The sequence below is a fragment of the Bos javanicus genome, chromosome 10 (genome assembly GCF_032452875.1).
Source record: "Bos javanicus breed banteng chromosome 10, ARS-OSU_banteng_1.0, whole genome shotgun sequence".
Lineage (NCBI taxonomy): Eukaryota > Metazoa > Chordata > Mammalia > Artiodactyla > Bovidae > Bos > Bos javanicus.
In genome coordinates, this window is record NC_083877.1 from 52,425,737 (window position 1) to 52,438,102 (window position 12,366).

The following is a 12,366-nucleotide window of genomic DNA, read 5'->3' on the forward strand; positions in this document are numbered from 1 at the left end:
CTCTCTGATCTGTCTCGGGCCTTCCTGGATATATCTGTCTCTTACCACTAGCTTAGCACCATCAGTTTGCTTGATGGTTATTTTAAATGTAAATCACGTTAGATATCACCTGTCACTTAACAGATAGGAACAGCTTGGATACACGTACCTGCAGTGTTCATCATCTCACCGATTGCAATGTTTATAATGTCTACTTGCATTTTCAGAGTGATATTACTAACATTTTAAATAATTTAATTTTTAACCAACGTAAAATAAGATATAATGAAAACCTGTACTTTTCAGTTTCCTATCCCCAATCCTGATCACATTCCTCAGAGGAAACCAATTGCAAATTGTAGCTCTTTCTCCTCCATGTTGCTGACTAAAATACCTAGCTGTGATTTCTTAACCTATCATTTTTACATATTGTAGATCACACACACACATACAACACATGAATTTCTCATTCTGTTAGCTTCCCAACAATAAAATCAAGAGCGAATTGTGTTTACATTATTGTGATAATATAATACTATATACTGAACAGCCAAATGGTAGACTCTGGTTATTTTTCCTTTCTCCTATAACTTTAATTTTTCTAGAGGTAGTAACTGCTGTTTTTGCTTATCTTGTTTTCTACCCTTAAATCTCTTCATCAGCTATATTACATCCATTAGATGTTTCCAGTATTAATTTGCAGATGATAAGAGTACCATCTTATCCCGTGATGACCTACCCTCCCCCCCAACATTAGGATTCAGCTGCTCTCTTCCCTTTGTGCTACATTGTTTCCCAAGTGCTTTGTCTTCCTCTTTCTTAGTTACAGAACTGTCCTGATGAAGCACAAGTCCAATAACTTTTTTTTTGGCCACACCCCACAGCTTGTGGGATCTTAGTTCCTTGATGAGAGATCAAACCTGTGCCCTCAGCAGTAGGCCACCAGAGAATTTCTTCCAATAACTTTTAAAGAAAAGGAAAAAATTGTTTGAGACTTTGTATTGTGAAAAATGACTTTATTCTATGCTTACTTTTGAATGATAGTCTAGCTGGATTTAGAATCCTGGTTAAAAATAACTTTCCCGTCAGATTTTAAAATATTACTTCATTATCTTCTAGGTTCTAAGGATGCTATTAAGAATTCTGATGCTATTATGATAGCATCTGTGCGTGCCCTGTTTATTTTTCTCTGAAAGTTTTTATGACCTTTTCTTTGTCCTTGGTGTTCCAAAATTTCAAAATGACATTACCCCATGAGGATTTTACTAAACTGGTGCTTTTACAAAACATGAGCACTTAACATATTCCTTCAATCTGGAAATTCACTTTAGTGCTATGAAATGTTCTTACATTATTTCTGTGATAATGTTCAGAGAATCCTTTTCTTCTGTTCTTGGTGTTTGCATTATCAGTAATGTTGAGTCTTCTAGACTGAATTTCAATTTTTCATATTTCTTTTCTCATCTACTCCTGTGCTCCATCTTTTTTTTCTAATTTTTTTAGAAATACATCCTCAAATTCTTTTAAATTCAAGTATTTCATTTTTAATTTCCATTATTTCTTTATTCTTCTCTAATTGTTTTTCTTTCTTAAGTGCTGTTCGCATTTTGAACATGAAAACAGCTTCTCACTCTGAGAAGCTCTTTATTATAGTATATTATATTATAACTTTTTTCAAAAAATGCAGTTTCTCTGCTGTCTGCAACATCTCCATCTTCTGCAAGTTTTCTCCTTTCTGGTTTGTTTGGGCCCCCGTCTTTCATGTTGAAAGCCTTCCTAATATGACTCGGATCTTTGGCTGCCTGATCCTATTTAAGAAGGAAATATTAATATAATAGTAAAAGCAGGTTGGAGGATCTGTATATATGGAGAGGAATTATTAACTGGCAAACTTCCAAGTTATGTGGAAGGGAAAGTGCTGAGCTTTCCACTAAAGGATTCGCACATTTCAGTGTCTGGGGTCATTTTTCTCTGGAGCCAACTGATTTCCCAAGAATCCTCCAGGCCACTGCTGGGGCTGCAACAGGGCTGGCTGCTGGCCTTTGGGACAGGGCAGGGGAGCAACATGGAGGTCCCAGCATGAATTCAGCAGCCGTTTTCAGTCACCTATGACTGCTTCCAACATCATTCCGTTTTCAGTCACCCATGCCTGCTTCCAACATCATTCCAGTTCAGTTTCCCCAGAGAAGAGAGCTCTAATCTGCTGCTCGGGGGTGAGGGAAAGGGCAGGGGATGCTCAGATATCCGGTATAAAGCAGAGACCCTGGAAATCTAACTGCCCCAGTTCTCAAAACACCTACATATCGGGTTGGCCCTGAACCCTGCCTTCCACAGTGACCTATGCCTTCCACTTTTGAGCCACTCAGCAGCTCCACAGGCAAATCACCTCATTTATACACTGCAGGTACCTCAGGATGAAGCATCTCTCACCCTGCTGTTAATAATTACCACCCCACTTGCTTCAGAGCTCTCCTCCACTAAGTCTCCACTGCCGTTCTTTGTCTTTGGAGGTTTAATTTTTATTCCTTTACTATCTTCTGAGTGGGATTTTCTTTTTTACTCTTTTAGCCATGCCAAATAGCATGTGGGATCTTAGTTCCCCGACCAGGGATCAAACCCAAGCCTTCTGCTCTGGCAACACACAGTCTTAGACACTGGACCACCAGGGAAGTCCCTGAGTGGGAGTTTTATAAAGGGGATTTCTAGCATATCCAGCTGGACAAAATTAATAACGTTTGTAAAACACTTAATCCTAGAACAAGAACAGCAAACGTGGCTTAGATGAAACAACGCACGCAGGCCAAGACCACAATGACCAAGGGGTGTGTCTTGATCTCTCATTTCCAAGCAGTGCTGGCATGTTTTATTCTGCATCTCTAGTAGAGTCCGTACTCATTAAAATTTATAACAAATATTATTTTTTACAGAAGAGCTTCTGTAAAAATTTATTCAGTGTGATGCTTTTTAAAAATATTTACTAAATGAAGTCATTTTACCCATAATCTCCTCTTACACTGAGGCTGAGTTTTCTATGAAAATATTTCTCCTAATATTTATTAATAAAATTCTTTTCTAAGGTTTGTAGTCCTTTTCATTAGCTGCTACACTACAGTCAACACTAATTACATTTCAATCTTTGAGTAAGGCCACCTTGGTTTATTACATTCTTAGCTCCCTGTTAGCAAATTAATCCGCATATGTGAATTTCATGAAATGTCCACAATTTACATTTCCTTGACAACAGACCTCAATCCGGGATTTTCACAGAATGACATTTCTCACCTGGGCACGGGTGTCATAAGCAAATGTGGATTTCCTTCCCAATCACAGTGTAAACACTGAATTAATGAATGGATTTAAGGACAGCTGATCTCTGTCTTCAGCCACTAGGCTGTATCACCCTCCTAATGCATTCTACCATAGCACACTTGTTCAGTCAGGGACTAAACCCAACCGAGGACTTACATAATTTGGCAGTAAATGCTGACCAATTGCCAGGATGTAACATTGTGGCACTTGGCAAATAAAAGAGGTGTTCTGGAGTGGAAATAATGCTTTTGGGAAAGACCACTAAATGATGATAATTGCTTTAGTTAGCAAGATCAATGAGTGTGTGTGTAAGAACAAAGAGCTTAGCACTTGGCAGAACTATGAACATATGCCAGATAGAAACATTTCCTCTCTGGGCCATCACATGTTACCAGCTGAGCCTGGAGATTAGTCACAATGCCAGGCCACAACTCCCACCCCCACCCTCACCCCCCACTCAAGTTCCCAGTGCCACCTCCAGCCCATTCCACCTCCGGCCCATCCCAGAGGCCCTCATGGCTACTGAAGATATTCAGCCAGATGATGAGAAACCTCCCCACCGTGCTTTGCCCTCCATCCAGAGCACAGCAGTCCCCATCAGCCAGGCCCCAGCACCCAGTAGGGCACCTGGCACAGGACAGGGACTCTGTCTTTGGACATTTGCTTGGAATGAATAATTCTATCTGGTCATGCAAGTCATTTAAGAGAATGTTTAAAGTAGGGACAGGGAGCTGACGAGCCTGTGTACAGTCATAAACGTCATTCCAGAAAATAAGAAATGAGCCACCAACCAAAAATTAATTTCCCCTGAATGGGCTTTGGTGACTGCCTCATTCAGAGGGAAGCCACTGCCAGTCTGACAATACAAGTTAACACCTCTTATGAGTGGACAAAATGTTCACTCCAAAAGGACTTGCCTGTAGGACTGGTGGGAAGAATGAATTTTGTGCAGGAGTAGCCACATTAGACCCTCAGCAACATAAAAGTGAAAATCAGAGTGTGGAACAGTCAACAACAAAGCAAAGTGCATGCCAATCTTTCAATGTACTCCCAAACAGGACAGAAAGAGGCAGCCTTGCCTAAAGTAAGCTTTATTTTCTTTCTATTTCTTTCTTCCTATCTATCAATCCCTCCATCCATCCATTCTGTAGGGAAAAAAAACAACAATAAAGGAAACTAAACAAACTTATAAGATTTCAAAGGAAATGTCTCACACACAAGTCTTCTGAATTCCCTGAGAAAACAATTTCAAAAATAGGCTGAGGCTTGAAAATGATGGCAGAGTGGCTGTCTACCTTACAGACTTAAGTATGATTTGAATGTCCTAAAATGAGCATGATGACCAAAACTTTTCTACCTGGGGTGGTGGGGGAAGATTACAATACTGAGTGCTGTAGCTTCCCCTCAAAGTCACCTTGCACAAAAAGGGAGGGTGGCAAAGAGAAAAGAAAAGCCTGTAGGAAGGCTCCTTTTATACTATGGTTGTAGACTTTGGAGAATCAACCAGGGGTCTGAAGATCAGGGATCACAGGGACTCACTACCTGGATGACAGTCAGGGCAGAGCATGGGCACCAAGCTGGCCTCCCTGGGATCCTCACCTCACCTCTGAGGTGCAGCCCTCTACGGCCGCACCCCATGGATGGTCCCCCACCACATCAGTCTCTGCTCCACTTCTGTTGGTTTTGATCCCACTCCTCTTTCATATTCCCCACTTTACCTTTAAAATTCAGTGGTCTTTTATACTTCACATGGTCTAAAAGAAATCAGAATTCACATCCAAAAAATGTTTCAGAAACGTTATTCATCCTTCTTCCCCTCTTGACCCCTGAAATTATTTCTAAAAGTTCTTCCAGGGCTTCCCTGGTGGCTCAGTGATAAAGAATCTGCCTGTCAATGCAGGAGACATGGGTCTCGATCCCTGATCCGGGAAGACCCCACATGCTACGAAGCAGCTAAGCCAGTGCACCACAACTACTGAGCCTACTCTCTGGCATCTGCAAGCCACAAATACTGAGCCCACGTGCTGCAGCTACTGAAGCCTGCATGCCTGCAGAGCTTCAAGAGAAGCCACCGCAATGAGAAGTCTGAACACCGAAACTAGAGAGCAGCCCCCACTTGACAAAACTAGCAAAAAGCCTGAACAACAATAAAGACCCAGAGCAGCCAAAAATAAATAAATAAATTTTTTAAAGTTCTTCCACCAAGGCAAGGCTAAGACACCAAGTTTGCAATTCTGAAGACCAGTAATGGAGAGAACAGCCAGGTGCAGGGGCCAGAAATGGGTCTAACACTGCACTCAGATTAAATTCCAGCTCTGGACAAGTTAAACAACTTCTCTGAGAGTTTTCCTATCTCTAAAGTCAGATTATTAATGGTGACTTCACAACGTACTTGGGAAAATTAAATCACAGATTGTATGCTAAATCAAGTAGGAAATAATAAGTGAAAAAGAAGTGCCGTGTGGCATTTATGGCCACAAGAAAGCTGACTTTGATCATAAAACGTTTTTAAATACCTCTGAGGCAGAGGCTAAAAACCCCACTGGTTAACCAAACAGCATTAACCACCAGCATCCTGAAATAATTTACTAACTAATTAAGAAACCAGAGGGTTGAGAAATCTAAAGCACAGTGGTATGTCCAGAGTAGAAATTTAATAAATAGTTATTGACTGAATAAACGCGTGTCTTTATGTTGCCAGGTCCACAGACAAGTTCTTAACCAGACATAACAGATCCATGACATATGTGCTACAGTTTCCATATGGAGCCTGAGCACAAAACATATCAATACAGCATTGTCGTTGCATTTTAACTTCAAAAGCCCCCCTCAACACCACACACATGCAGTTACCGTCCATCAGTCCGTTTGTGTGCTGTCACTCAGTCGTGCCTGACTCTGTGTGACCCCATGGGCCAGCCAGGGTGCAACCACCCCAGGCTCTCCCTTACATCATCTTATCTGGTCAGATCCTTGCAGCCCCACTTGTGAGGAGTCTACTGATAATTCCTCCCATTTGAGATGCATAAGCTCTGAGGGACAGTAATTGCCCCCATGGTCTCAAACCTGGCTTGGGGGCAGTGTCGGGAGTAAGACCCAGACCTTCTGTCCCTAAGACCTTCACTCTCTTGAGCAGGAACCACATTTTCATCTTTCAGCTTCCCACAGCATCTGGTAGACTTCCGTGATGGCTCAGATGGCAAAGAATCTGCCTGCAATGCAGGAGACCCGGGGTTTGATTCCCTTGGTCAGGAAGAGACCCTGGAGAAGGAAATGACAACTCCAATATTTTTGCCTGGAAAATTCCATGGACAGAGGAGCCTGCCAGGCTATAGTCTCTAGGGTCACAAAGAGTCGGACACGACTGAGCAACTAACACTTGCACAGCATCTGGAAGTTATCCTGACATGGTCGCTGGATGTCTGTGAACCAGAACACATCACCATGTCCCACTGCAGAGGTGTCTTTTGTCTATCCAAACTCAGTGGGTGTGTCACCCCTCAGGGTGGCCTTCCTCTTTGCCATATCCCAGCACCCATAAATGAATGGAAGAATTAATAAATCATGTATGATTCAAACAGCTCTGAATCCCTTTTAAAACTTCAACAAGTAAAACAAAAAAGCCAAGGGTTTCCATAACAAATCTCCATGCCTTCCCTTCTCGCAAGCCCACTACCTCCAACTGGAATGTGTATCACCGTTTAAAACACTAAACTCTGATTGTCAGCATTACTGTGGCTCTTCTTCCCACCTCTAGATGCCACGTACACAAGATGCGTGTGTTCCAAAAGTAGAAATTAGGTCCTGGGGTTATCAAGCATCTCCTAAAGGGAGTAAAGGAACCCTCTGGAATTTCAACAATGCCAGTTGTAACAAGCCTCATTCCTGGAGCCTCTTCAAAGAGGATTTCTGCAAAGTGAATTCCAAAGCTAAACATCCTCCCCTGGAAGGTATGTGACACCCTCTGCAAAGTAGTTCTTCTTGGTCCTTGAAAAAGATCAAACCAGGAAAATCTGTCCATCTTTGTCCTCATCAGGGAAAAAGACTGAGGGAGTTGGCATCATGAACAAACTTGTCCAAATGATTACAAAATCCAGAGCCCCCTGGAAGAGAAGGGTCCAGAGACATCCCTGTGGGCATCAATTCACAAACCACCCAGTCTCAAAAATGTATCAATCACAGTCGTTTCCATGGGACCCAGAAACACTGTACTGGGAATAACAGACATCTGGAACCGTCCACAGAAGCCTGAGTATCATACAGTGTGACTATTAAAAACAAAAAGATGATGATACTGTGAAGTCATCCAAAATATTAAAAAATAAAATTAAAATTAGCCTTCTAAAATAGAAACCTATGGGAATTCCCTGGCAGTCCAGTGGTTAGGACTCAGAGCTTTCACCAGCCAGGGTTTGATCCCTGGTCAGGGAACCAAAATCCCGACGTACGACCAAAACCAAAATATAAACACACAAAATAGAAACCCAGCAGAGTCCCACATGTATCAATTCAGGTCTGTTCTTCAAGACAGTTATGGTCCCAAAGTTTGATGACACCAGGGATTTTGTTCCCCAGTGCCATCTTCGGCCCCAGAATCGTCCTGGGTGGGCAGCAGTGGGAGGGGAACTCTCCCAGACCTCAAAGTCACCCCAACCACTGGCGTCATGTTCTTACCAGTTACTCAGATAACTGAAGAGCTGACTGAAGTTTCAGATGCTCTGAACATTTCCACGATCCTTGGCTCCCTCTCTCCTTTCCCAAAGCACTCCCACCCTGTCCCTGACTTCATATTCTGCTGTCTTCTGCCCTACCTAGTCTCCGTGACTTCACTGCTCCACATCACTGGGCTCATTTGTAAATATGAGAGCCTCAGATTCTACCTGGAAGTGCATATGGTCTGCATGTCTGTCCTCCCAAAATCCAGTCTCAAATGTTGAAATACTAACACATACTTCCCCCCTACTAGCAGATGGCATTAGGAGGTGGGGCCTTGGGAAGATATTTAGATTATGAGGATGGAGCCCTTGTGAATAGGACCAGTGGCCTTATAAAAGAGACACCACTCCAAGATCCCTAGTCCCTTCCACCACATGAGGACGCAGCATGAGAGCACCAGCTATGAACCAAGAAGAGGGCGTCACCAGAACACCACATGCTGCCACCTTCGGCCTCCAGAATGAGAAACAAGCTTCTGTTGTTTATAAGCCACCAGCCTTGGGGTTTCATTAGAGCAGCCCAAAGGGACTATGACATAAGTGATCAGGATATAAATGAACACATATACACAAATGAAACACATGTGGAGCAACCATCACTTCTCCTTAGAGCAAGAATCTGTCTCCCTCGTGGGCCCCATTCCTAAGTACAGAATCCCTTCTGCTCTTGTTCCAGGAGCCAGGGGATGGCACAAAGGTCTGGGGAGAAACTAGAACTGGGAGCTTCTCCTGCATGCCTTCCTAAGTCAGGCCCTGGCACTGGTGGGTAAAAGCTATCAACCACATCATCTCTATCTTATATTTAAATATCTATATTTGATACAGATGTCTCCAGTAAGAAGTTTCACAATTCATACTGTTTTCCAATAGCCAGAAATTGAATCAGTAATCAGAACTTGAAGTTTCAGTTATATAAACAAACTAAAGTGTTATATATTCAAGCCTTTCAGGGTTTGTCAGTATGTATATTCTTTTGAATTCATATGAATATAAGTACTTTAAAATTTCTCTCTTGAAAGCATGCTAAAATTTAATGGCCCACTCAGAGACTATACTATCCCTGTTTTGTCAAAAATAGCTTTTCACAAGCACTTTGGGAAGTTAAGACCTGATCCTGGGTGTCCCTGTCCTCAGCTGCATTTGTAATACTGATTAATTCCTATTTAGTCTCTCATGTGCTTGCATAATGTACATATGCCTCTAAAGAAAAAACATTCTGCAAGGCCCTTTGTGCTCACTTAGCATGCAAATATAAGACTATTTTAGTTCTTATGACACAAGAAAATCAAGACAAATCTGCATGTTAAATACAAATATGATTTTTAAAACCAATACAATCCAACTTCACAACATGAATTTTAAATGCATGATAATGTAAATTTTGCTGAAATTAAATCACCATACATGCTGTGAACAGGAAGACAGTCACCCTTACAAGGCAGAAACATTCCCTTGTGCAGGCTGCCACGAAAACACTGGTTCTTCTCATGGTATAACGGCCTCACTTGTGTGCCCAGTCCACCTCAGTTCTTTCCCAAGAGTTTACAACAATTAAAATATTATAATATAACCTGCAACCTAAACCATTATAAACGAGGCATTGGAATGAGAGGTAGAGATCAGTGGTCATCCAGCTCATCCAGGATATGCTGGTACTAACGTTTTATTTAATCTCTAATGAGTTCCTATTGAAAGCCATGCTAGACCCTCTCCTAGAACAGTTCCGAGAAGAGACAAGAGTCCCCTCTTAGACTTACATTCAGGGGGTTGAGGGGGAGGGAAGAGATAGCAAGTAACTCACAGTGGCCCGTGCCATGAAGAAATAGAGCGGGGTGAGGAGAGAGAGCAAGGTGGTGGTGGCGAAGGTCCGTCATCAGATACAGTAGGCAAGCAAGGTCTCTCTGAGACAGGAACATCTGATTTGAAAGAGAGGAAGAGATCTCTGTAAGGCAGGCTAGGGCCAAGTAGAGGGCAAGTTGGAGCCACAGAGGAAGGGATGTGCTGGGCGCATCGGAGAATCAGCACGAAAGCTGACCTGGGCAAAACACAAGTGGAGATATGCAGAGGAGGGTGGGAGGGCAGAGCAGAGGGCAGGACAAAAACCATGAGGGTCTGTGGGCCTCAGGAAGATGCTGGGTCTTAATCCAAGTGGGGTGAAAACTCACCAGAAAGAGTCAAGGTGTTATTCCAAGCCAGGCTTCTCTTGTTGCCTCTGCTCTGCAACAAGATAAGCCACCACAATGAGAAACCTGCATACCGCAACTAGAGACGAGCTCCCGCTGGTCGGGAGAAAGTTTGTGCCCAGCAGTGAAGACCCAATGCAGCCAAAAATTAGTTAAGTTTTTAAAAAAGAAATGCAAAATCCTACATCCCACCCCAGATCCACTGAATCATCATCTGCATTTAGTAAGATCCACAGGAAGGTCCAGGCCTTGGCACTCCAACACCAGGAAGTCAAGAAGAGAAGGAGCAGAAGTCAGTGGGACAGGAGGAGACTAGGAGACGATGGTGGCCTGGAGGCTGAGAGAGGCTGATGTTTCCAGAAGGAAGGAGTGCTCAGATAAGCCAAACACTGCTGATAAACAGAGGAAGACCAGGATGGAGATCAAAGGTGGCCTTGCTGGGAACTTTGTCACTGGAGCGGAAGGCCAGAGAGCCCAACCAGAGTGGGATAACTAGATAATGGAGGAAGGTCAACTCCTTCAAGGAGTGTTGTGCATGTGTGCATGCTCAGTCACTTCAGTAGTGTCTGACTCTGCGACCCCATGGACTACAGCCCACCAGTCTCCTCTGTCCACGGGATTCTCTAGGCAAGAATACTGGAGTGGGTTGCCATTTCCTACTCCGGGGGATCTTCCCAAACCAGGGATGGAACCCGCATCTCCTGCGTTGGCAGGCGAGTTCTTACCACTATTGCCACCTGGGAAGCCCTTCAAGGAGTGTTAATTACCACAAAAATTAAAACACAAAGATAAAACGGAGATGCCTCCCTTGCTCACCTCTAACTCTCTCCCTTTCAGCCCTGTACAAAATCTCTGCTGTGCTGATTTCCTCTCCCCAAGGATGTGTTTGCAGTGGGGGCAGGGGGCTAGAGTGCAAATAAAAATGGATAACCTGGCCTTTATGTTCAAAGAATTCTAAGCCAGACCTTACCTAATTTTATGGAATATTACTTTTTTCCCTCCCTCTGGCAGTCACCCATTATCCTGAGTTGCAGCTGAACCTATAAGGGTGTGCCAAGAAGGGCTGAAGAGGTATGGTCTGCATTTAATTAACACCAATTGCAGAAGCATATGGAAACTCCTTTTACTCTGAGAATGCCAGAAAACACATTGAGAAAAGAAACCAACCTAGAAGAAAAAGTCACTCCTTTTCCTTCTCCTCTACAAAATCCCTTAACCCAGCAGTCCCCAACCCCTGGGATACAAACCAATAGAAGTCCATGACCTGTTACAAACCAGGCTGCATAGCAGGAGGCGAGCAGCAGAGTGAAGCTTCATCTGTGTTTATAGCCACTACCCAGCATTCATATTACCACCTAAGCTCCACCTCCTGTCAGATCAAGGGCAGCATTAGATTCTCACAGGAGCACAACACACTTGGGGTGTCACTGTCTCCCATCCCATTCAGTTATAGGAAAACAAGCTCAGGGCTTCCACTGATTCTGCATTATGGTGGGTTGTATGCTTATTTCATTGTATATCACAATGTAATAACAGAAATAAAGTACAGAGTAAATGTCACACACTTGAATCATCCCCACCCCACCCCCAGTGGAAAAACTGTCTTCCATAAAACTGGCCCCTGATGCCAAAAACTTTGGGGGCCGCTGCCTTAACCTCCCAATGCTCACCTCCAGCCCCTCCTTCTTCTACTCCAAGTAGGGGGGAAGCTACACAGAATCACATTCTAAAGGTAGAGAGGCTTTCAGAGACCATCTAACATACCCTGACTTTCATTACATGAGAAACTTTCAAAGCTCCCCAGTTCCAAGTTTTTAGAATCCAAATCTCTGCTCAGGGATCATTCCCATGCCCACCATCACATCTCCCAAGCCAGTAACACACAGCAGCAATTCCAGTTTATTTCCTCCACCTACACCGAATACTGGTGTTAGGTCCCAAGCCCCCTCTTTGTCTTACTGCCCCACAACATGCAACATGGGAGCAGTTCTTTAGTTTGTAGTAATAATAATAATAATGGGACTTCCCTGGTGGTCCAGTGGCTAAGTTCCTGCTCCCTAAGTGGGGGTGGGGGTGGGGGGGCAGGTTCGATCCCTGGTCAGGAAACTAGATCCCACGTGCTGAAACTGAGAGTTCACCCAGGTCTCCAGCATTGCTGGCAGATTCTTTACTGCCTGAGT

General features: G+C 43.5%; 1 protein-coding gene across 2 annotated transcripts in view; it reads right to left on the minus strand.

Moving 5' to 3' along the window:
* The window catches only part of CGNL1 (cingulin like 1), a 169,572-nt gene that overhangs the window by 111,689 nt on the left and 45,517 nt on the right, over positions 1–12,366 (minus strand). Inside the window, exon 2 of one of the 2 annotated variants that reach the window (XM_061431171.1) lies at positions 9,805–9,919. The exons of the other annotated variant lie outside the window; for it this stretch is intronic. The gene's annotated coding sequence lies outside the window, so the exon portion shown is untranslated. The remainder of the gene's footprint in view (positions 1–9,804; positions 9,920–12,366) is intronic. 2 annotated transcript variants of the gene reach the window in all.